This window comes from Rhagoletis zephyria, unplaced genomic scaffold (genome assembly GCF_001687245.7).
Source record: "Rhagoletis zephyria isolate East Lansing unplaced genomic scaffold, Rhagoletis_zephyria_1.1 Rzeph_scaffold_01943, whole genome shotgun sequence".
In the NCBI taxonomy this organism is placed as follows: Eukaryota; Metazoa; Arthropoda; class Insecta; order Diptera; family Tephritidae; genus Rhagoletis; species Rhagoletis zephyria.
The window spans coordinates 37,966-62,072 of NW_016159027.1; the positions used below are offsets into that span (position 1 = coordinate 37,966).

The following is a 24,107-nucleotide window of genomic DNA, read 5'->3' on the forward strand; positions in this document are numbered from 1 at the left end:
AAAGTATCGATATTCTCTACTCGGTACTCGTATCGTTCCATCACTACGCACAGTGTTTCGACTATATGGAGGCAGGTGGAAATAATAGTAAATCTGCACCGATTTCACTGAAACTTGACATGTGCTCTAGTTTTACTTAGGAATAGAGAATTATGAAATTTTGTAAAGATGGAATAATTGCCACGCCCTCTACTCTTGTGGGCGGAAACATCAAATTTCATCCGATTTCGATGAAATTTAGTTTGTAGTCTTTATTTTATTATAAGAACCCAAATATAAAATATGGGGAAGATTGGATCACTATAACGTTCAAAACTCACAAAAAATCTTGGCCCAGTCATTAAATGTGATGGAATTTTGGTTAATTTTTGTTTCGTGCTTTCCACTCTCACAAAAAAGGTTATACTATAAAAAGACTTAGGTGTAAATACTCTCTTTTTCCCAATGTTTGGTGAGATTTTTTCACTGCTCGAAAAATTCTTTTCGCGAAATTATGCAAAAAGACGCTGAAAATCAAAAATTAAGAAAATCAAAAATTATATATATTTGCAAAGTCGCGCGCAAAGATCAAATTATATATTCGAAAACTACATAAAATTCTTTAAAACATTCGTCTAATTTTAAGACCTGACGGACTGGTACTCACACATTTTTTACTAATAATCTTTAGCATCTACATATCACAGTAAATTTTTCGGTAAGAAAATAGGAAAGTACCAATAAATGATAAACACCTTCACCTGAATATTCCACGACATATAAACAATTGATTATAGTTGAAAAAGGAACACTTTCTTTAATGGGTTAATCGCCAAAGGCAACTAAACTGATAAGTCGGTATGGCGCAGATTACCGTGTTTTTTTGGAAATTTATCGTTCGTGAAGAAGAGGGGGAGTATTAAAATAAAATTTGGTATTTATGACTTTTACTTTTCCCTCTCTAAGCCCAACCGGTTTTTTTTTATCAACTGTCACCATGACTTTTTTCTACCTGCCTCCATATAGTCGAAACACTGTGCGACGTTGTGAATTGGTGGATATGGCTAATAAATTGTTATGTTGTAGGAATGAAAATTTCGAAGAAAATTCTGTTTTGTAAGTCGTGGCTGCAGCAGAATTAGTTTAAAATCTTGTTATTTTGTTAAAAAGGTACCCCGTTTTTTATAATAATTTCAATTATTGGAATCACTGACGATAAAGGTCTCAGATTTGCTTAATTTCCAGGTGACCTCTTGGAAAGGTTCACCTGCAATGAATAGCTTGTAATTAGTTTTTTTATTAGTTAGCTGAGCTTGGCTTTTCCTATTTGCAGGCAGCCACAATTAATTACTCACCGCTGTCGGTACCATAAGCCGTCAAAACCGTTTTTTTGTTCCATTCCATGCGCTCAATGTGTTTTGATATATTTTTTGAGGCACTTGCAACAAATACAATTTCAATTCACATTCGCAAAATCTCCGCATTGATTATTGCGAATGCGAATGTTAAAATTTATGCGGAAGCTCCGCGGATGCGAATGCGAATGCGAATATTCGCAACAACCCTGGTTGATATCTTCTAAAACTATGTTCACATATCAATATTATCTCAAGCAAAGCTCGTTTTTTAATCGCCCCGTTTACACAGGCAAATCTCAGATTATTAGCCGTCAAATTTGTTGTGCTTGTTATTCTCACATCTCAAGGAAAAGTTATGTTTCTTCTCTGTGATCACGTTTTTCTGCTATAATAAGCAATATNTTTCGCAAAAACAATCGATAAAACTAGGATGGACACCGAAAAGTTATCGGTTAAATCTGAGATTATTTTATAATTACAGATTAACAAGGGACGAATTTTATATGGCTAATCTCTTGTTATAATTACAGATTAGGGTGTTAAGCTCTAAAACGAGGATAATCTACTTATATGTGAACCTAGTATAAGTTTGTTTATTTTATTAAACTATATGGGCATAAATGATTTTCTATACAAAATCACCTCATCATTTCGCAAGCACGTGCTTGCGTTGGAAGTGAGAGAAGGAGACAAAAAGTATGTGTGTGTAGGTATTTCGGCTAACATAATCGCAGCGTATCCCAATAAACACAAAAACGAGGGTGGCATCGTATCGAATTCGAGACGAACTCGAGAAAATAAATTTCTCGAATAAATTTTTTTTGGGCTCGTTTCGAATTCGAGGCGTGCTCGAGTAAATCAGTTTTCTCACAAGATTTTTTTATTGCATCGCCTTCGAGGCACAATCAAGGATATAATATTTTTTTCAAAAATATTCTTTGTTATGAAAATAGAACAAATATAATTTCTTTACATTTTATTTTAGCCCAATAAACACAAAAATGAGGGCGACATCGTATCGAATTCGAGACGAACTCGAGAGAATAAATTTCTCGAATATATTTTGTGGACTCGTTTCGAATTCAAAGCGAGCTCGAGTAAATCAGTTTTCTCGAAAGTTTTTTTTCTTGCATCGTCTTCAAGGCACAATCAAGCAACTAATTTATGAGTGCTCATCAGTGGCGGATACAGGATTTTATTTGAGGGAAGGCGATTGTTGTCAAATAACATTAAATTGCAGGCATCTAATCTTAATTTATTTTTCATTCAAATGTAGGTTCGAGTATTTTTTATGAAGTGTGAAGTAAAGTGTTTTGTGATATAATATTACTTCTCATTTTGTGAATTTGGTGCAAGGTCTAATAAAACAATTCCATGAACTATTTAAAAAAAAACACAAGATTTAAAGTTATACCTTGATGTAAAGTTATACCTTGGATTTTTAATGCAATATATATGTATATATAAATACTTATTTCTTGCTTACAATATTGGTAAAATGAAGGATATAATTAAGTAACTTAACAATTTGTTCAGAATTTTTATTCTAATAATTCAAATTTCAAATTTAATTTTGCGCTTGGCGAAGGGTTGAAAAACTTCTGTCGGAAGTAGCGTTACTAGCTGGAAGTGTGACCAGAATGCGGAGAAGTTTGTTAATCAATGGAAGAGCATAATCGTCGCATTTACCAAGAACTTCTGCTGCTGATTTTGGGAATGGCTTTTCGCTTTCCTTATTTGTCCATCGTTCCAACCACACTAAAAACGGTCTCAGGCTCATTAAAAATTGTTGAATATAATTGTTATAAGGCCATAAAATAACAAAAAAAAAAACAAATAACTTAAGGACATGCAGACCTAAAAGTTAAACATTCTAAAAACATAATTATTAGCAAAATCCAACAAAACCAACAACCACATGATCAAGTGAATTGCAGCGGAATAGCTGCGCTTGATTGTGTTGGCATAACAAAATGAAAAAGTGGGAAAAAAGCAACGCTAATGTACAAGGAGAACTTAGCACAGTGCTTAGGCAACTGGCTGAGTCAGTGAGATCGTCGGTTCGAAGCCTACTGAAAGAAGTCTGATGAGGAAATGTGGTGATTTCCGAAATAGCTATCACTTCTACCATTTTTTTACATTGTTGTTGCTTTTGAACAATAAGTTTTTCCTTAAAAACGGCCTCAAGCTCATTAAAAATTGTTAAATATAATTGTTATAAGGGCATAAAATAACAAAAAACAAAGTTTTAATATATTTTTCAAGTTATTAATATTTTTTGCGCATACAAATGTCTGGTTACAGTTGAAAGTGAAATTTCCTATATTCGTGCACCGCGGAAATATACAAAAAGTAGTATAAGAAAGTTCGATTTGACATACATACATACATTCCTACAGCCCAGAGAAGTTTGTTCTCTGGGAACTTGTTTCTCCCGATAAAGAAATCCTCCAATAATTAACTCCCAGGAAGTAGCATTTTCCCCGAAAATTCGGAAGGAGAAAATTCAAAATTCGCAAGAGCTGCTTGATACTTTTTTGATCCGCAGGGATTTTTATTCATGATAGGAGGAAAGGGAAAAGAGAGAAATCTGCGAGGGAGTTCCTGTTCAGAATCGGCCTGATCTACATACCCATTGTTTTAACTTTTCACATTGACGAAGAGTTTTACGCGATTTCATATTCTATAAATAATCTTGTGCGAACCTAAAAAAATGGTTACGATTGAAAATTAAAATAAAAAAAAACTTTAAATTTTTTTTCAAATTTTTCGTTTGGGGTAATATATTTTATCCGAAATTTTGCTTTTTCGAGCTCTGGGGGGGTGATCGCAATACCTTCTTCCAATATAGCGCAGACCGACTAAAGAAAAAATCAAATTACAAGAAACACGGTGCCGGACAAATTTAACATATATAACAAAAATTACTCTTTAATTAGGTTGTTAAAAATTATATACGGATTCACATTTTTAATAACTTGATTAACATTTTTTAACCTTTGATTATTTACATTATATAATTAATTTCAGATAGCTAGTTTATTAAATCCTATAAAACTTGGGTCGAAAAAAATTACAATCTAAAACCACCAGCGAGCTGAAATCAAGAGTGGAAAAATCAATAATTCTCGAAACGCCAACGATTCGAACAATAAAAATTATAGAATCTCCAACGATTAGAAAAATTAAAAATTCTCAAATCGCCAACGATTCCAAAAACTAGTACTACTCGATTCGCTAACGATAGGTAAATCTCCTACGAATTCGAATTCACCGATCTATCGCCGCGAAGTATCGTCTCGATAGTTCTATCAGAGAAAACGAGGTCGTCTCGGATTCGAGGCGAATTCGTTGTGTTTATTGGGAGTAAGCCAGCTTTATTTAATGCTGCAACGGAACAAAGTAAATATCTGGATTTCAACTGTTTTGCAAAACCTTGGTTATTTCGTGAAATGGGTGTTTACATATAGAGGTGCTAATTAATGTTAAATTATTTGCTACACATTTTCTGATATCCCTAGAAAACGAAACATCCTCTGTTTCATTTCCATTAATGAAATATACATCATTTTCGATTTCTATTGAGTGCATGATATAAACGACGTTATTTTTAGTAAAGAAATTATTTGGACGCTTAAGGGAAAAACATTTAGATTAGTGTTTATACAGGAAAATTTTGTGCCATCAATTCGATCTATTTTAAATTCATTTTCTTTTTTTAAGTTTCCATTAAGACTTGATTCTACCATTCTGTAATAGATTTGAGCCCCAAACTGAGATTTTTTTTGCTTAATAGTGCTCAAATATTTTCAAATTTAAAAGCGCTAAATTAATGAAGAGGTCCTACGATCTACGCAATCTGCTGCTAAATGTGTCAAACAGTGCATATTATACGTTAAAATAGATTTGCTGTATAACAGTGGAATATTTTAAACAAAACGACATAAGAGTTTGTGTGCTAAGTCATAGGAAAAAGTATCTTTCGAAAGAAAAAGTCGCATTGCAGTACTTACGTCTATAAAGTGTTCGTATCAGTTGTTACTTAAAACATTTCTCAAAATAATTGGTCCGGTATATAAGATGAAGTTTCTAAATTCAGTAGCCTTCCATCTTTCAAATTTAATCACTGACCGCGGTTGTCTCGCAAATTCATAGGGCGTGTTTTTTCTGTTTTTAATAAGTCGAGAGTTAAGAACCCGTAATTTTGAAGAGCTTAATGAATATTACTCTTTCCGTTGTTTAACCCAGTATTTACTTCAGCCAACGATTCGCAAAATAGAAATTCTAGAAAATCCAACGATTCAAAAAAATAGCAATGCTCGATTCGCTAACGATAAGTGACTCTCCTACGAATTCGAATTCGCCGATCTATCGTCGCAAAGTATCGTCTCTATCTATCTCTACTATCAGAGAAAACGAACTTGTCTCGAATTCGAGGCGAATTCATTTTGTTTCTTGCATACATACGTACATATGTTGATTGCCTTTAATGTGGATTTGTTTTTCTTTTAGTAATCTATGTGTGTATGTACGTATGCATATGAATGCATAATACGCGAAAAAAATTTTCGCCACATCAGATCTGTACCGTTCGTTCGATTTTACAAAATGAGGTATCAAATTAAACGGCTTGGTCTGTGTATGTGCAATAACTTCTTATTTTTCAAAAAGAGTTGCCACCTGATAAAAAAAATGAAGTTCAAATTATTTTAACGTTAAGTTAAATCAATTATTACAGTATGAGTATCGATCGAAATGGTTTTGAAAAGGCTTTATTCCTTAAATGTATATCCTGATATGTATGTCCAATGAAAGAGTGTCTAGTTGGAAAATATTTTTCAGAGGGTTGCCACCTTGTCACAAAGTTAGATTCAATATAAGCAATAGGTTAAATAAATTACTTCAATGAGAATATAAATCAAAATGGCTTTAAAGAAACTTTATTTCCAAACTGCATGGAGGAGTGTTGCCACCTGATTTTATAATTGAATTCAAATTGAATTAAGAGGATTAGTTAATTTAAATATCTATCACAATACAAGTGTCAGACGAAAAAGGTTTAACGAGGTTTTGATTTAAAAATAATTTGAACAGGATTGCCATCCGTTTGAAAAGTTGAACTAAATTAAATTATATGAAATATTGAAATCAAAGGAGCATTAAGAAAAATCCAGTTTCAGCATCTATAACATTAAAGAGGGTTTCCACCTGTGTAAACTCAAATTATTGAATAAGTCAAATGAATTATTAAAGTATGGGTATAAATTGGCATTCGTTAAAAATGTTTTTTCCTAATTTTATTTAAGAGGGTAGCCATATGTTTTAGAAATTAAATTCAACTTGAATTAAGGGAATTAGATATACAATTTAAATATGTATCGCAATATGTGTGCCAGTCGAAAAAGGTTTACCAAGGTTTTGGTTTTAAAATAATTTTAATAGGGTTGCCACCTGTTTTGAAATAAGAATTTAATATAGCATGCATAAGTTAAATTAAATATTAAAACATGACGTGAAACGAAGGTGGTAAGATAACCTTAGTCTAAATATTAAAGAGGGTTTCCACATGTTTAAAAAGCTAAACTCAAATTATTTAATAAGTGAATGCAAGGCTTTATTTCTGAACAGTATTTAGGAGCGTTGTCACCTATTTAAAAAATAAAGTTTAACCTAATTCATCAAGCACATGAAATATGTAGGTATCCCAATATCAGACGTAAGCTGATGGTACATATGATTGAAGTTAATGTGGATCTGCTTCTGTATTGCTAAGTATTAATGATTAACCGACTTCCAAAAAAATAGGAGGTTATCAGTTCGTCGGAATAATTTTTTTTATTTATTTATTTTTTTATGTATGTTACCGCATAAAGGCCTCTATGAAGCTCTCAAGAAAAGCAAAAACTCCATTTAATGACGTACAAGAAATGGCTAAGAAATTTTCTTGAGTCAAATTTCCTTAAGGCAGTACGCAGTTCTTAAGAAATTTACTACGCTTTCTACTACGGTTTCCTAAAGATTTTTATGAAAAAAGAGCACAAGGCAACCCAGGTTCCATTATTTCTTGAGGAAAGAGTGAGGCAACAGGCTGTGAGGTATAAAAATGTCAAAATTCCTTGGACACCAACGCGAAATAATGGCAATTTTTTCTTGACCGTTTTCTTGAGAGCTGCATACAGGGCTTAACTTTAGACCACGTCAACCGATTCTTCCGATAATTCTTTTTGCAACGGAAAGGTAGTGTCTCAGAGGTGGTCCCATACTAATTTGGTTGGTTTAGATTTTTTTAAGTCGGTTTTTTTTTGCGCTAAAAATTACTTGTTTTCAATTCATATTGATTTATTAATTTCAATTCAATAGAATCAAAACGAATATTTCATGTACCGTCTTTACTTGAATGTGATCTTAATAATATCACGTATTCTACATTTAAGTTTAGCGGGCGTGTCTCCGACACAGCCTGCAGGTCAAGACGAAAGCGCTGGACTGATCATTTTATTCAGATATCTGTTGGGAGTTGCGAGTAGTCCCTCGAGAGTTCTAACTAAAACTCTTATAAAGTTTTTTGTCCGACCAATAGTAAAAGAGTTATAAGCAAAAACAAGGAGAAAATTTTTATCAACAAAAAAACTGTATTTGCTTTTTTTTCATAGTTCTGTTGAGAGTTCTGAGTAGCCCCTCGAGAGTTCTAACTAAAACTCTTATAAAGTTTCTTTGTCCGACCAATAGTAAAAAAGTTATAAGCAAAAGGGGCAAATTTAAATAAACAAAACAATTTCAATGTTTTTTAGAGTTATGTTGAGAGTTCTGAGTAGCCCGCCGAAACATCTAACTAAAACTATTATAAAGTTTTTTGTCCGACCAACAGAGAAAAAGTTATAAACAAAAACAAGGGACAAATTTTTATTAACAAAAAACGTTAATTTGTATTTTTTTTCAGGGTTCTGTTGAGAGTTCTGAGTAGCCCATCAGGAGTTCCAGCTAAAGCTCTTATAATTTTTTTTGTCCGACGAATAGTAAAAAAGTTATAAGCAAAACCAAGGGGCAAATTTTTATTAACAAACAATTTTCATTTGTTTTTCAGAGTTCTGTTGAGAGTTCTGAGTAGCCCGCTGAGAGTTCTAATCAAAACTCTTTAAAGTTTTTTTGTCCGGCCAACAGTAAAAAAGTTATAAGCAAAAAGAAGGGGGAAACATTTATTATAAAAAAAAAATTTATTTGTTTTTTATTTTCAGAGTTCTGTTGAGAGTTTTGAGTAGCCCATCGAGAGTTCTAACTAAAACTCTTATAAACTCTTAATATTAACAAAATATTAACAAAAAAATTTAATTTGTTTTTTCAGAGTTCCGTTGAGAGTTCTGAGTAGCCCCTTCGAGAGCTCTAACTAAAACTCTCATAAAGTTTTTTTGTCCGGCCAATAGTGAAAAAGTTATAAGCAAAAAAAATGGGCAACTTTTCATTAACCCAAAAATTTAATTTGTTTTTTCAGAGTTCTGTTGAGAGTTCTTAGTAGCCCCTCGATAGTTCTAACCAAAACGCCTAAAAATAAAGTTTGTTTGTCCGCCCAGTAGTAAAAAAGTTATAAGCAAAAACAAGGGGCAAATTTTTATTATCAAAAAAATTGTATTTGTTTTTTTTTTTGTCAGAGTCCTATTGAGAGTTCTTAGTAGCCCCTCGATAGTTCTAGCTAAAAGCCTTATAAAGTTTGTTTGTCCGACCAATATTAACAAAAAGCAAACCCAAGGGGTCAATTAAAAAAAAAATTAATTTGTTTTTTTTTCAGAGTTCTGTTGAGATTTATGAGTAGCCCCCTGAGAGTGCTAACCAAAACTGTCATAAAGTTTTTTTGTCTGCCCAATAGTAAAAAAGTTATAAGCAAAAACAAGGGGCAAATTTTTATTAACACAAAAATTGTATGAGTTTTTCAGAGTTCTGAACAGTTCTAACTAAAACTCTTAGAAAAATTTGTTTGGCCGACCAACAGTAAAAAAGTAATTAGCAAGAACAAGGGGCAAATTTTTATTAACAAAGAAATTTAATTCATTAATTAATTTAATCATTGTTCTATTGAAAGTTCTTAGAAACCCCTCGAGGGTACAAAATAAAACTCTTATAAACTTTTTTTGTGAAAAAGTTATAAGCAAAAACAAGGGGGCGAATTTTTATTATCAAAAAAATTTAATTTGTTTTTATAAGAGTTCTGTTGAGAGTTGCGAGTAGCCCATCGAGAGTTCCAACTAAAATTCGTATAAAGTTTTTTGTTTTTAAGCAAAAATTAAGGGAAAATTTGTATTAACAAAAAACTTTATTTGTTTTTTAGAGTTATTTTGAGAGTTCTGGGTAGCCCATCGAGAGTTGTATTTAATATTCTTTTAAAGTTTCTTTGTCCGTCCAATAGTAAAACAGTTATAACTTATAAGCAAAAACGAGGGGCAAATTTATATTAACAAAAAAATTGTATTTGTTTTATTTTCATAGTTCCGTTGAGAGTTCTGAATAGCCCATCGAGACTTCTAACTAACACTCTTATAAAGGTTTTCTATCCGACCAATATTAACAAAAAAATTTTATTTATTTATCTTATAAAGTTTTTTTTTGTCCGACCAATAGTAAACATGTTATAGGCAAAAACAAAGGGAAAATAGTAAAACAGTTATAAGCAAAAACAAGGGGCAAATTTTTATTAACAAAAAAATTTAAGTTGCTTTTTCAGAGTTCTGTTGAGAGTTCTCAGTAGCCCCTCGAGAGTTCTAACTAAAACTCTTATAAAGTTTTTATGTGCGCCCAATATTAAAAAAGTTATAAGCAAAAACAAGGGGCAAATTTTTATTAACAAACAATTTATTTTGTTTTTTTTTTGTAGAGTTCTGTTGAGAGTTCTGAGTAGCCGCTCGAGAGTTATAAGGTTTTTTTGTCCGACCTATAGTAAAAAAGTTGTAAGCAAAAGGGGCAAATTTGTAATAACAAAAAATTTAATTAGTTTTTTTCATAGTCCTGTTGAGAGTTTTGAGTAGCCCCTCGAGAGTTCTATTTAAAACTCCTATAAAGTTCCTTTGTCCGACCAATTGTAAAAAACTTATAAGCAAAAGGGGCAAATTTGTATTAACAAAAAATTTTCATTTGTTTTTTAGAGTTCTGTTGAGGGTTGTGAGTAGCCCCTCGAGAGTTCTAGCTAAAACTCTTTTATGGTTTTTTAGCCGACCAATAGTAAAAAAGTTAGGTATAAGAAATACAACGGGTAAATTTTTATTAACAAAAAAATGTCATCTATTTTTCAGAGTTATGTTGGTTGTTCTGAGTACTCCCTGGGATTTCTAACCGAAACTCTTATAAAGTTTTTTTGTCCGCCCAATAGTGAAAAAAATATAAGCAAAAAGAAGGCGAACATTTTTATTAGCGAAAATGTTCATTTGTTTTTTCAGACTTCTGTTAAGGGCCCTGGGCTACAAAGAATTGCACTTGTTTTTTATAGTTCTGTAGTTCTAACTAAAACTCTTATAAGGTTTTTTTTCCGACCAAGAGTAGTAAAAGTTATAAGCAAAAACTAGGGGCAAATTTTTATTAACACAAAAATTCCATAGTAAAAAAGTAAAAAATAGTAAAAAAGTTATAAGCAAAAACAGGGGGAAAATTTTTATTAACAACAAAATGCGTGTGTAACACCGTACACATGATAGAAGTGAAACTTCTTAAAAAAGGTGTGAGTACCCAGGCATATGTGTAAACATATGTTTATGGTTCGGCAAACCATTAGGCGATTGAGTTACATACATAGGTTTGGTTAGAAATCAAACAATAATTTCATTTCATCTTATTAATTTTCTGATATACATATAATTTATTTATTCATTTTCCGGTAACACCATCTTATATGAATTCGAGCTTCTACCACCCATAGGACCGGGTTGTAATTGAAGTAATTGTATGTTTAACAAATAAATGAAAATGTTTATAATGCAATCAATAGATCCTTACGAATTCGGCATTACCAAGGCACTAAGTAACGTACGCACTTTTGTTTGCAAAATGCATTTATTTAAGTTGAAAGAAGACAAATTCCTTTTTTCGGCATTTATTCTTACCCGCTTTCTATCTTCCAAGGCGAATTCATATATTCTTATCACGAATTCATATATTCATGTGGCAGCAAGAGTATAAAAACATAAAATTACCTTATAAATCAAAAGCATAAGTATCACATGTATGCGTAGTCCAATTCACGAAATCATTTCATCGATCTGAGTAAAAACTAAGTGCATAAACTCTATTTCGCGTTAATTGAAATCATGAAATGGTGTTCATTCAATCAGATTCTTCTCAAACGCATGAAATGATTTCATGAATTGGCCTACGCATAATGGTAGTAAATGACAGAATGAATTACAACAAACACATCCTTTTGACATAATGCAAGCCGAAAACGTTGGTTCAAATCAATCCGCAATCAAGTTGGACGTTTTGCCCACAAACATTGCAATTTTGCGAGCAGTTTCATTGTAAAATCTCATTCTTACAATTTCATAGTTTCGGCTTACATTTATAAAATTCAACGAAAGCACGTACCTAATTCGGCTGAGTTATCCATTTTTGGTTATTTAGTGTACAAAACAAACGAAAATTGAATGAGTTTGTACAACATGCCAGAAAATCCAAATTTATTTCTTTCTTCAACCAAGGCAATTCATTCAACAGGCCCACAAACGGTGCAATCTAGAGCAAAACAACACCAAGTTGAACCAACGGTCGCTACGTTTAACATCGGGCGAAAATTGCAAATGCTCCCGTAACACTACCTTATATACATAAGTTGGCCTTGCTATCATCTTCATATATGTTCATGAGAGTATACTAACGAAGTACGAGTTTATACAAGGAGATAGCAAGAGCACAAAACTACTCTAGAAAATTACACGCACAATGACAAACATAAACAAATGTACAACAAACACATAAACATGAACAAATGTACAACAAACATAACTGTTGACAATCAGTACAGTTCGCATTTATATCAACGAGCAGCTTATTAGATTTGTTTTCGTTTGTACTACATATGTGCATACCCCGCAAAAAATTGGGCGACTAATCTCTAAAGAGAGTATTCCGAGATTACGCTCAATCGGGTACAATTGGGCATTAATTAGTCGCAACTAGTCTCATAGGGGTACTAATGGAGTGCAATTAGTCTCGACTCATCCCTTATGGGTATAATTGGAGATCAGTTAGTCCCCAACTCATCTCTAACGGGTACTATTAACGATTTAATGATATGTACGCACTTAGTCAATGAAATTTCATGTGCGGCGTTGGCACGCAGAGACAGTATTCGCCTGACAAAACTGAGCACCCCGGTTCGAATCTCAGCTGGCGCAAATTTTTATTTTTATTTTTTAAAAGTGACTAGTCGCTTTTTATACCCATTCGGGTATAAAGGTGAACAATTAGTCTCTTCATAGGACATGCTCGAACAAAAGCGAATAGTCCATTCCATATAAAGAGATCAAAAGTGGTATTAGTCGCATGCTCCTTTCCCTGCAAAAAATTGTGCGACTAATCTCTAAAGCGAGTATTCGGAGAACAAGTCCTAAATTCTATATTTCCGAACCAGTTCTAAAATCGACAGACGAAAGAAAAAAGTATCATGATTTTTAAATCTTTTTGGTTATTCCGTGTGTGCGATTTTAAGTTATTTTGAAAGAAATGTGTTTTCAATTTGAAATTAAATTTGTTTGAATGATTGTAAGAAATGTACGTTTACATACCTTTAGCTGTAGCTGAGTCTGCAGAGGAGCTCGCTGTTAAATTCCAAACAGTACCAAGATGTTGAAATGTTAACACATATTTTGGTTTTGTATTACCAAGCTATGAAAAAGCATCTACGAAATGCACAATAGAAGCGTGTTTGAACGAAAAAGCCGCCAAACACATATCTATGTAAAGTAAACAAGCCCCCTGCTGCATCCCTTTTTCGATAGTTCCGAACTAGTTCTAAATTCGACAAATTAGATCTAGTTCGTTCTGCATCTCTTTTTCTATAGTTCCGAACCAGTTCTAAATTCGTCACTTTAGATATAGACTTCTAGTGAAAAAACTGAAAAAAGTTAGTTTTTTAAAAGTACCACTTTTCGCTGATATTGGACTGGTGGGGATCTAGCTCCTATCGGACTAGTTCCTTTTTGACGATAAAGGCCTAGTACGAAACTAAAAATATTATTCACTAGTCCGTGGTTTCCGTGCAGGGTACACAAACATATGTACATACATACATATGTAGGTATATACAACCATTCAAACATATGTACATACACATTGCTGTCCATACCCTGTAGGGAAACGAACTAATGCGGAACTGGTTCGGTTCTAGTGCGTTTGGAACCATGACTAGTACGCGTTAATTCTATTTTGCATGCTAGCGGCTGGCGAATTTAACATTACGATGTCCTAGGAAGTGTCAATTGTCCCCCGTTGCATCCCTTTGGCTCTAGTTTGGCTCTAAAACTCAATAATAATTCATAAAATAATGATTAAATGCCGATTTAAATTATTTTACTCATAATGATTACCTTCCCCGCTTTTAAAATTTAAAATAGAATAGTTTAGTGAAAGTACCACTTTTCACTGCTTTTGGACTGGTGCGGAACTAGTTACTATCGGACTGGATCGTTTTTGGCAAAAAAGAACTAGTTCTGAACTAGAAATCTGGTACAGGGTAAGTACATACATATGCCCAAAAGTACATCAACGAAGCCCGTTTGCTTCATCATAAATATATCCATACAAACATACCCTGCAGGGAAACCGCGGACTAGTGAATCAAATTTCCAGTTCCGTACTAGGTCTTTATCGCCAAAAAGGAACTAGTCCGATAGGAACTAGATCCCCACCAGTCCAAAATCGGCGAAAAGTGGTACTTTTAAGAAACTAATTTTTCAGTTTTTTTCACTACAAATCTATATCTAAAGTGACGAATTTAGAATTGGTTCGGAACTATAGAAAAAGGGATGCAGAACGAACTAGATCCTATTTGTCGAATTTAGAACTATTTCGGAGCTATCGAATAAGGGATGCAGCGGGGGGCTTGTTTACTTTACATAGAAATGTGTTCGGCGGCTTTTTCGTTCAAATACGCTTCTATTCTGTGCTTCGCAGATGCTATTTCATAGTTTGGTAATACAAAACAAAGCTTTGTGTTAACATATTAACATCTTGGGGCCGTCTGGAATCTAACCAATAACAGCGAGCACCTCTGCAAAGTCAGCTACAGCAAGGTATGTAAACGTACATTTCTTACAATCATTCAAACAAATTTAATTTCAAATTGAAAAAAAAGTTTCTTTGAAAATAATGTAAAATCGCACACGACAGAACTGAAAGGTTGAAAAATCATGATACTTTTTTCTTTCGTCTGTCGATTTTAGAACTGGTTCGGAACTATAGAATTTAGGACTAGTTCGGAACTATCGAAAAAGGGATGCAGCAGGGGGCAATTGACACTTCCTAGGACATCGCCATGTTAAATTCGCCAGTTGCTTGCATGCAGAAGAGATTTATCGCGAACCAGTACTGGGTCTAAATGTACTAGAAGCGCCCCAGTTCAGAACTAGAGATTTTCCCCACGGGGTATGTACATATGTACGAATTGATGTAGTTACGCGAAGTACGCTTGCATCAATTATACATATATTGCTTGGTAACGGCAGAGCTGAAATGCGCAATGAGTTCGTTCATACATACATATATAGCATTGACGCATTAAGTTAAGCTTTTGGCAAATAAAATTAATCTTTTGGCAAATAAATTTAATCTTTTGGCAAATAAATTTAACCTTTTGATAAATAAAATTAACGTTTTGGCAAATAAACTTTATCTTTTGGCAAATAAAATTAACCTTTTGGCAAATGAAAATAATCTTTTGGCAAATAAATTTAATCTTTTGGCAAATAAAATTAAACTCTACTATAGTACTAAACAGTGTTTGAGAAAGTAAAAAATACACTAAAAAACTGCTGTTGCTGTGCTAGGAATAGTCCAGTCGAATCGTCGTGAAAAAGGGCCTCAGTTTGCAATACCATGGACGAATTTAGTTATGAATAGAATTGAATAGGGGGTTATAAAAAGAAGTTAAATCTAAATTTGCAGTGCTGTGCGAATGTTTTTTGCAAAGTTATGCAAAAAAACGTTTTTCTTCAAAAAAGTATTTGAACTATCAAGTGTAAAAATGGGAAGGAACTGAGTAATTTGCGAAAAACATACATCAAAAAAGAAATTTTCCACTTTGATGCTTAATAGTTTTTTATCTATTTGTTTAACGAAAAAATTGTTTGCATGAAAAAAATTAGGAATTTCATTACAAGTAGAATGATATGTTATTCAAATAGTAGCCGAGATATTCGCAAAAATATGAAGAAAAACGTTTTTTTGCATAACTTAGCAAAAAATATTCGCACAGCACTGCAAATTCAGATTTAACTTCTTTTTATAACCCCCTCTTGAATTCTATGTATAACTAAATTCGTGCATTGTATTGCAATCTTAAACTACCATTCGAATGGACTAGAAAGCATTTTTTTTTACTTTTGACGCTTAGTTCTACTGCGCCAATATTAAGAGTTAAGCTCCAGGATAGCTGAAAAGTGTTTTTTGGTTTTTCTGTTCTATTGATTTGACTATTCACTTTCAAACAGTTCTGTCACAGCATGGTCTCAACTATTCGTCAAACTATCTGGCGCATTTTATTTCAACCAAACCACGCGTTATGGCCAAATGGGATAAAAAAACATGAGTTTTTGAATGATTATTTTTGACTCGATTTCAATGATCGAATGCCATCTGAGAAGAGGATATATAGGCCTTTAAAATGTTATTTATTAATATATTTTTGGACTTGACTTGTTGGGATTTTTTATGGAGTAAAATAGAAAAAAACCCATATTTCTCTTAATTTTTTAAATTTTGACCATTACTAATTTCCATAATTTCAAAATATGTAGTACTGTCTTAAATTAAATCTATTTTCAAATAAACTGATACCTCATTAATTGCAATCGCATTAAAATTGTCGAATTTAGGAGACTTTTCTTAAATACGGCCTTGAATTTATATTGTTTATGTACCGGGATTTCAGATTTTTTGAGCAGTGTGGCTAAGAAATTCATCAATATTTATTCAAAATTGATATACATATACAATCGTTCTTTAGCAAAGAAGTGCTTTTTCAGGAATTTTTAGGAAAATGGGGGTGGCACCGCCCACTTATATGATATATGCGTATCTCAAAAACTACTTGACACTTGAGCACAATGTGTATACCAAATTTGGTCGAAATTTGGTTTGAAAGTTTGCTCACAGATAACTTATGACATAGACTGGAAAATAGGCAACTTTTTTAAGAATTGCCACCTGTTTGAAAATGAAATTTTGCTCAAAGATGGTTTATGACCTGGACTGACCGGGTTTCCGATCAGAACGAAATTTAGTACACTTACTACGGATTTCGGAAGGATGGTCTTAGACTGAAAGTAAGTCCGATAACTCAAGGCCCCCCCCATACAAATTGGAATTTTCATATTACATACATATCTCTGGAAGTATTTGTGGGAGAGAACTGAAACTTGGTATAGTGATATGTATGTGAAATCAATGTTGGCATTAATCGATTGATGTTTTAATTAGTTAGTTAATTCGATTAAATTCAATCTGATTACAGTTAATCATGATTAATTTTAATCCGACTAAACAGTTAATCGTAACCGCGATTAAAAAATTAATTTTTAATCATTAACTCTTAATTTGATCAAGTAGGTTTGGTGATTAATTAAGTTATGCTGGAATTTTCCTGTGCACACAAAGCAAGTTAATCCAGTATGGCTAAGTCGGGTTTCCTCATCAATCTAAGCAATTTGGTGTGCATTTTCATTAAGATATATACCAACAAACGTTTTACAAACTAGGTTTGTAAAAGTTCCCAGTTTATGTATTACTAATAACAATAATTATACTTTTTTTTAGCTTTTTATAAGCGTAAAACACAAAATAATTACTATAACTGGTGTTTGGTTTCAAACTCGGACAAACTAAACAAATTAATCAGATTTTATTTTTAATTGGATTAACGATTAATGTTTTAAATTAATTAAACGTAATCGCAGCCAGCGATTAACGATTAAAAAAATGTTATCATTAATCGTACAGTTGATTACGACTAATTAATTTTAATCGTCAAACGCGATTAACATTTTAATCGTTAATTTTTAATCGTTAATCAGATTAACAGTTTGCCAACACTGTGTGAAATCATGTTCATATTCACGGAGAAAAATGGACGTTTTTGGAAAAGAGGCGTAGCACCTCCCATACTGACTGAAAGTTTCATATTGCATATCTCTTCAAATGTTTGGGGTAAAGCACTCAAGCTTGGTATGGAAATACATATGTATGCATGTATGTATGTGAAACTAATACCATACTCATGGAGAAAAATGAGAGTTATTGGAAAAGGTGGTGTGGCAACTCCCATGCAAATTGATTTTTCTATGCTGCATATCTCTGGAGGTGTTTATTGCAGAGGACTGGAACTTGGCACCGAGATGTGTATACAAAATTAATTCCATACTCATAGAGAAGAATTTGTGTTATTCGAAAAGGGGACATGGTACCTCCCGTACAAATTTACTGTTTTATACTGCATATCTCCAGAGATGTTCATGGTAGAGTACTGGGACTTGGTACTGGGGTATGTAAAATCAATTCTAAATTCATGGAAGAAGATTAGGGTTATAAGAAAAATGGGCGTGGCACTTCCAGTACAAATTTACTTTTTCTTGCCACATATCCCTGGAAGTGTTTGTGGAAGAATACTGGAACTTGGTATGGAGTTGTGTATACAAAATGTATCAATTGCTCATGGAAAAAATGTGAGTTATTAAAAAGGAGGCATGTCGCTTCCCATACATACTAAAAACTTCTTAATACATGTCTCTGGAAGGATAGAAAATCTCTCGAAGTATTTTAAATTTGTTATGGAGATTTATTTTATAGGTGCCGTACTGACAGAATAAATTTCATTAAATGGAAAAGGGAGGGCCGGGTTCGGCCTTATAATCTAAAGCTCTCTTGAGGCATTTGCTACAGTAATGAGAAGTGGTATTTTATCAAGGCCAGGTTACTAAATTTGTGTTGGAAATATTAGAACTCGCCGTGGCACCTCCAAGAAGGTTACACGTTCACGCGTAACATTTTAAGGTACACTTAGAGGGATTGATATCCTTCGTATGCCTAGCGCGCAGACGAGATTTTATAATTTCATAGCTTTAAACGGCCTAAATACCTTCACTCGCTTAGAAAATAACGAGCTATAACGAAATGGGCACAGAAATAAAATCTAACATCATTAAATTATTTTTCATATTTGTATAATAGCGCGGGGTGAAACCCGCGGGTATAAGCTAGTAAACAATATAAATTCAAGGCCGTATTTAAGAAAAGTCGCCTAAATTCGAAAAGTTTTAAGCGATTGCAATAAATGAGGTATCAGTTTATTTGACAATAGATTTAATTTAAGACGGTACTACATATTTTGAAATTATGGAAATTAGTAATGGACAAAATTTAAAAAATTAAGAGAAATATGGGGTTTTTTATTTTACCCCATAAAAAAGCCCGATAAGCCCAGTCCGAAAATAGATTATTAAATAACATTTTAAAGGCCTATATATCCTCTTCTCAGATAGCATTCGACCTTTGAAATCGGGTCAAAAATAGTCATTCCAAAACTCACAAATCTACAAAACTGTATTTTTTAACCTAAATCGAAAGGTCGCGACCTCTAAATGACCTTTAAAATACCTATACAAATATGCAATAATATTTCTCATAGAAACGAATAAAATTAGGGGTAGGGTCTTGAAATTTCCAAAAAAAAAACATTTTCAATGAGCACTCTAATGTACATATGTGCGTATGCACATATATAAGTTTTTTTGTACCTGCGTTTGAAAATATAATAAGGGAGTTCAAGATTTGTAGTATTCTAGATGTTTTTTATCCCATTTGGCCATAATGCGTGGTTTGGTTGAAATAAAATGCGCCAGATAGTTTGACGAATAGTTGAGACCATGCTGTGACAGAACTGTTTGAAAGTGAATAGTCAAATCAATAGAACAGAAAAACCAAAAAACACTTTTCAGCTATCCTGGAGCTTAACTCTTGGTATTGGCGTAGTAGAGCTAAGCGTCAAAAGTTAAAAAAATGCTTTCCTAGCACAGCAACAGCAGTTTTTTAGTGTATTTTTTACTTTCTCAAACACTGTTTAGTACTATAGTAGAGTTTAATTTTATTTGCCAAAAGATTAAATTTATTTGCCAAAAGATTATTTTCATTTGCCAAAAGGTTAATTTTATTTGCCAAAAGATAAAGTTTATTTGCCAAAAGGTTAATTTTATTTGTCAAAAGATTAAATTTATTTGCCAAAAGATTAAATTTATTTGCCAAAAGATTAATTTTATTTGCCAAAAGTTTAACTTAATGTGTCAATGCTATATATATATGTACAAGCGGGCCCATGCGCAGACTGCGCAGATAGAAATACACAGTAAACTCATCCCTCTTTGTAGCCACAGATAAAAGCAGACTGTTCTAATAGTTCGCGGAAATAGTAAACAGAATTATTCTTATAAACCCCTTATTTTTATTATACATATATTACAAAGCGTGAATGAGATTTATAGTACATCAGAATTTATACTTATTAGGTACATAAAAACATATTACAAACTGACTGATATATGAGTGTCATGAGTTGAGGGAAACATGGTGTTACTTATAATACATATATCTTTGTATACAATATTTGAGGTGAAAATATATTCAGAGTTAACTTTTTGATCAAATATTTCTTTAACAGAAACAATTATACATATCTGAGCCAAGGGAGCGGTGCGAGAGAGACAACTGTCAGTTTATCGAACTTTTAATTATTGAATTATGTGTGCGCCCACCACTATCGTAGTGCTTCAGTACAATATACCTTTAGGATGGCTTAACAATGGTAAATGAAACACAAAAATAAAAATACATATTTCTTGATTTCAGAGGCGTTACGACCATTAATATTACCTAATAACCACTCAGGGGACCTCTGACATTTCAAATGACACCTCATTAGTGGAAATGATTACATAGAAAAGTAGAAAAAGGGAGACTAACAAAAAAACACCTTAGAGAGATAATATATAAGATACATACATACGTGCATTCAAACATACATATATACATATGTAGGTACTCGTACACGTCCTGCGTCGCTTTATTTCTTTTTTCTCCTTCCCTATACTACCCATATCTTCCTTCTCACTCATGTAACGTTTTCAGTTTTAAAAATTTTACTCTCCATTTTTGCGATACCACCGCCTAAGAAGTTTCACTTCAAAAATTTCAATTGTTTTTCAGAGTTCTGTTGAGAGTTATGAGTAGCCCCTCGAGAGTTCTAAATAAAACTCTAATACAGTTCTTTTGTTCGACCAATAGTAAAAAAGCTATAAGCAAAAACAAGGAGAAATGTTTATTAACAAGAAAATTTCGTTTGTTTTTCAGAGCTCTGTTGGGAGTTCTGAGAAGCTCCCTAAGAGTTCTAACAAAAACTCTTATAAAGTTTTTTTGTCCACCTAATAGTAATAAAGTTATAAGCAAAAACAAGGGGCAAATTTTTGTTATCAAAAAAATGTAATTGGTTTTGATGTAGAACACGTCTTACAAGGAAAATTGTTTATTAACAAGAAAATTTCGTTTGTTTTTCAGAGCTCTGTTGGGAGTTCTGAGAAGCTCCCTGAGAGTTCTAACAAATACTCTTATAACGTTTTTTTGTCCACTTAATAGTAATAAAGTTATAAGCAAAAACAAGGGGCAAATATTTGTTATCAAAAAAATGTAATTGGTTTTGACGTAGAGTACGTCTTACGTTTCGATATGGAGGCTATGCTCAAATGTTGTAGTTGTAATTTTTAGAGCTTCACGAAAAGGCTAATTGCACGAGAACTAATGAAGCGATTTCAAAGAAAAGTATGTGGTTACAAATACAGGATTCCTAACTTATCGGCAGATTCAGTTTTGTAAGTAAGCAATTCGGTTTCTGTCGTAGAAACAACGGTAAATATTGGCTTATTTTGGGATAAATTTTGAGCATTTCAAGTGCTCTAGCAACTCATGATTTGCAGATATAACTTTCATTTTTGGGATATGGATATTTTTTTATTACCAAAATGCTCGAAACTCGTTTGAATGATTTTATTTTTGTTTTCTTTAATCAAAAATTCAAGTTTTTTCCTTTCGTTTGGTATATGGGATGCATTGGTTGATATCTTCGAAGTATGTTTCATTTATTAAACTATGTGATTTTGATTTTCTATACAAAATCACCTCATCATTTTGCAAACACGTGCTTGCGTTGGAAGTGAGAGGAGACAAAAAGTATGTAAAAAGTAAGTGAATAAATGATTTGGTTTGCATAAAATAATAACCGGAGACGTCTTAATAGTGTTTCAGAAGTGGAAACTGGTGATTTAGTGCATTTTTGACGTGGTAATTGCTCATAGAAAACAACGAAATTTAACAAAAGTTTTTTGTTCATAACTTTTAAATGGTTAATAATATTAGCCTTCCCGGATTGTTAATAGGGGGACCGAAACGCGTCGTTTGGTACCCCTCCCGACTTTTCCGGACCTTTTTTAGGGGTTGTTACCCTACACTAGAGAATTACCCTTAGTTTTACAAAAAGAGTTGCCATCTGATAAAAAAATGAAATTCAAATTATTTATAAGTTAAATCAATTATTACAGTATGAGTATCGATCGAAGTGGTTTTGAAAAGGCTTTATTTCTTAAATGTATATCCTGATATGTATGTCCAATGAAACAGTGTGTAGTTGGAAAATATTTTGCAGAGGGTTACCACCTTGTCACAAAGTTAGATTCAATATAAGCAATAAGTTAAACAAATTACTTCAATGTGAATATAAATCAAAATGGCTTTGAAGAAACTTTATTTCCAAACTGCATGGAGGAGTGTTGCCACCTGATTTTATAATTAAATTCAAATTGAATTAAGGGGATTAGTTAATTCAAATATCTACCACAATACAAGTGTCAGACGAAAAAGGTTTAACGAGGTTTTTGTTTAATAATAATTTGAACAGGATTGCCATCTGTTTGAAAAGTTGAACTAAATTGAATTATATGAAATATTGAAATATTGGCGTCAATCAAAAGAAAAATCTAGTTTCAGCATCTATAATATTAAAGGGGGTTTCCACCTGTGTAAAAAGTTAAACTCAAATTATTGAATAAGTCAAATGAATTATTAAAGTATGGGTATAAATTAGCTTCCGTCAAAAATGTTTTTTTCTTAATCTTATTTAAGAGGGTTGCCATATGTTTTAGAAATTAAATTTAACTTGAATTAAGGGAATTAGATATACAATTTAAATATGTATCGCAATATGTGGGTCAGTCGAAAAGGTTTAACAAGGTTTTGGTTTTAAAATATTTGTAATAGGGTTGCCACCTGTTTTAAAATAAGAATTTAATTATAGCATGTATAAGTTAAATTAAATATTAAAACATGACGTGAAACGAAGGTGGTAATATATCCTTAGTTTAAATATTTATAATATTAAAGAGGGTTGCCACATGTTTAAAAAGCTAAACTCAAATTATTTAATAAGTGAATGCAAGGCTTTATTTCTGAACTGTATTTAGGAACGTTGTCACCTATTTAAAAAATAAAGTTTAACTTAATTCATCTAGCACATGTTATATATTGCTAGGTAGTAATATTTTGCAATTCATATTGATTTATTAATTTCAATTTAATACAATTAAAACGAATATTTCATGCACCGTTTTTACTTGAATGTGATCTTAATAATATCACGTATTCTACGTTTAAGTTTAGCGGGTGTGTCTCCGGCACAGCCTGCAGGTCAAGACGAAGGCGCTGGACTAATCCTTTTTTACAGAGTTGCGAGTAGCCCCTCGAGTGTTCTAACTAAATTTCTTATAAAGTTTTTTTTTAGCGAGCAATAGTAAAAGAGTTATAAGCAAAAACCAGGGGAAAGTTTTTATTAACAAAAAAATTTTTTTTTTTTTTTTAGAATTCTGTTGATTCGTGAGTTCTAACTAAAACTCTTATAAAGTTTCTTTGTCCGACCAATAGTAAAAAAGTTATCAGCAAAAGGGGCAAAATTTTATAAACAAAACAATTTCATTTGTTTTTAGAGTTCTGTTGAGAGTTCTGAGTAGCTCGCCGAAAGATCTAACTAAAACTGTTATAAACTTTTTTTGTCTGACCTATATTAAAAAAGTTATAAGCAAAAACAAGGGGCAAATTTTTAATAACAAAAAATTTATTTTGTATTTTCAGAGCTCTGTTGAGAGTTCTGAGTAGTAGAGAGTTCTAACTAAAAGTCCTATAAAGTTTTTTTGTCCGACCAATAGTAAAAAAGTTATAAGCAAAAACAAGGGGCAAATTTTTACTAACAAAAAAGTTTGATTTGTTTTGTTGACAGTTCTGAGTAGCCACTCTAAGGTTTTAACTAAAGCTCTTATAAAGTTTTTTTCTCGGACCAATAGTAAAACAGTTATAAGCAAAAACAAGGGGCAAATTTTTATTAACAAACAAGTTTCATTTGTTTTTGAGAGATCTGTTGAGAGTTCGGAGTAGTCCGTTGAGAGTTCTAATCAAAACTCCTTTAAATTTTATTGTTCGACCAACAGTAAA

General features: G+C 32.4%; 1 long non-coding RNA gene across 1 annotated transcript; it reads left to right on the forward strand.

Annotated features, from left to right (window-relative positions):
• Positions 1 to 4,630: 4,630 nt before the first annotated feature.
• On the forward strand, positions 4,631 to 22,811 carry LOC108365645 (uncharacterized). The gene is made up of 4 exons (XR_001847977.1): positions 4,631 to 4,703; positions 10,554 to 10,557; positions 12,069 to 12,079; positions 22,801 to 22,811. It is a non-coding gene; the product is annotated as an uncharacterized LOC108365645 (long non-coding RNA).
• Positions 22,812 to 24,107: the final 1,296 nt, after the last annotated feature.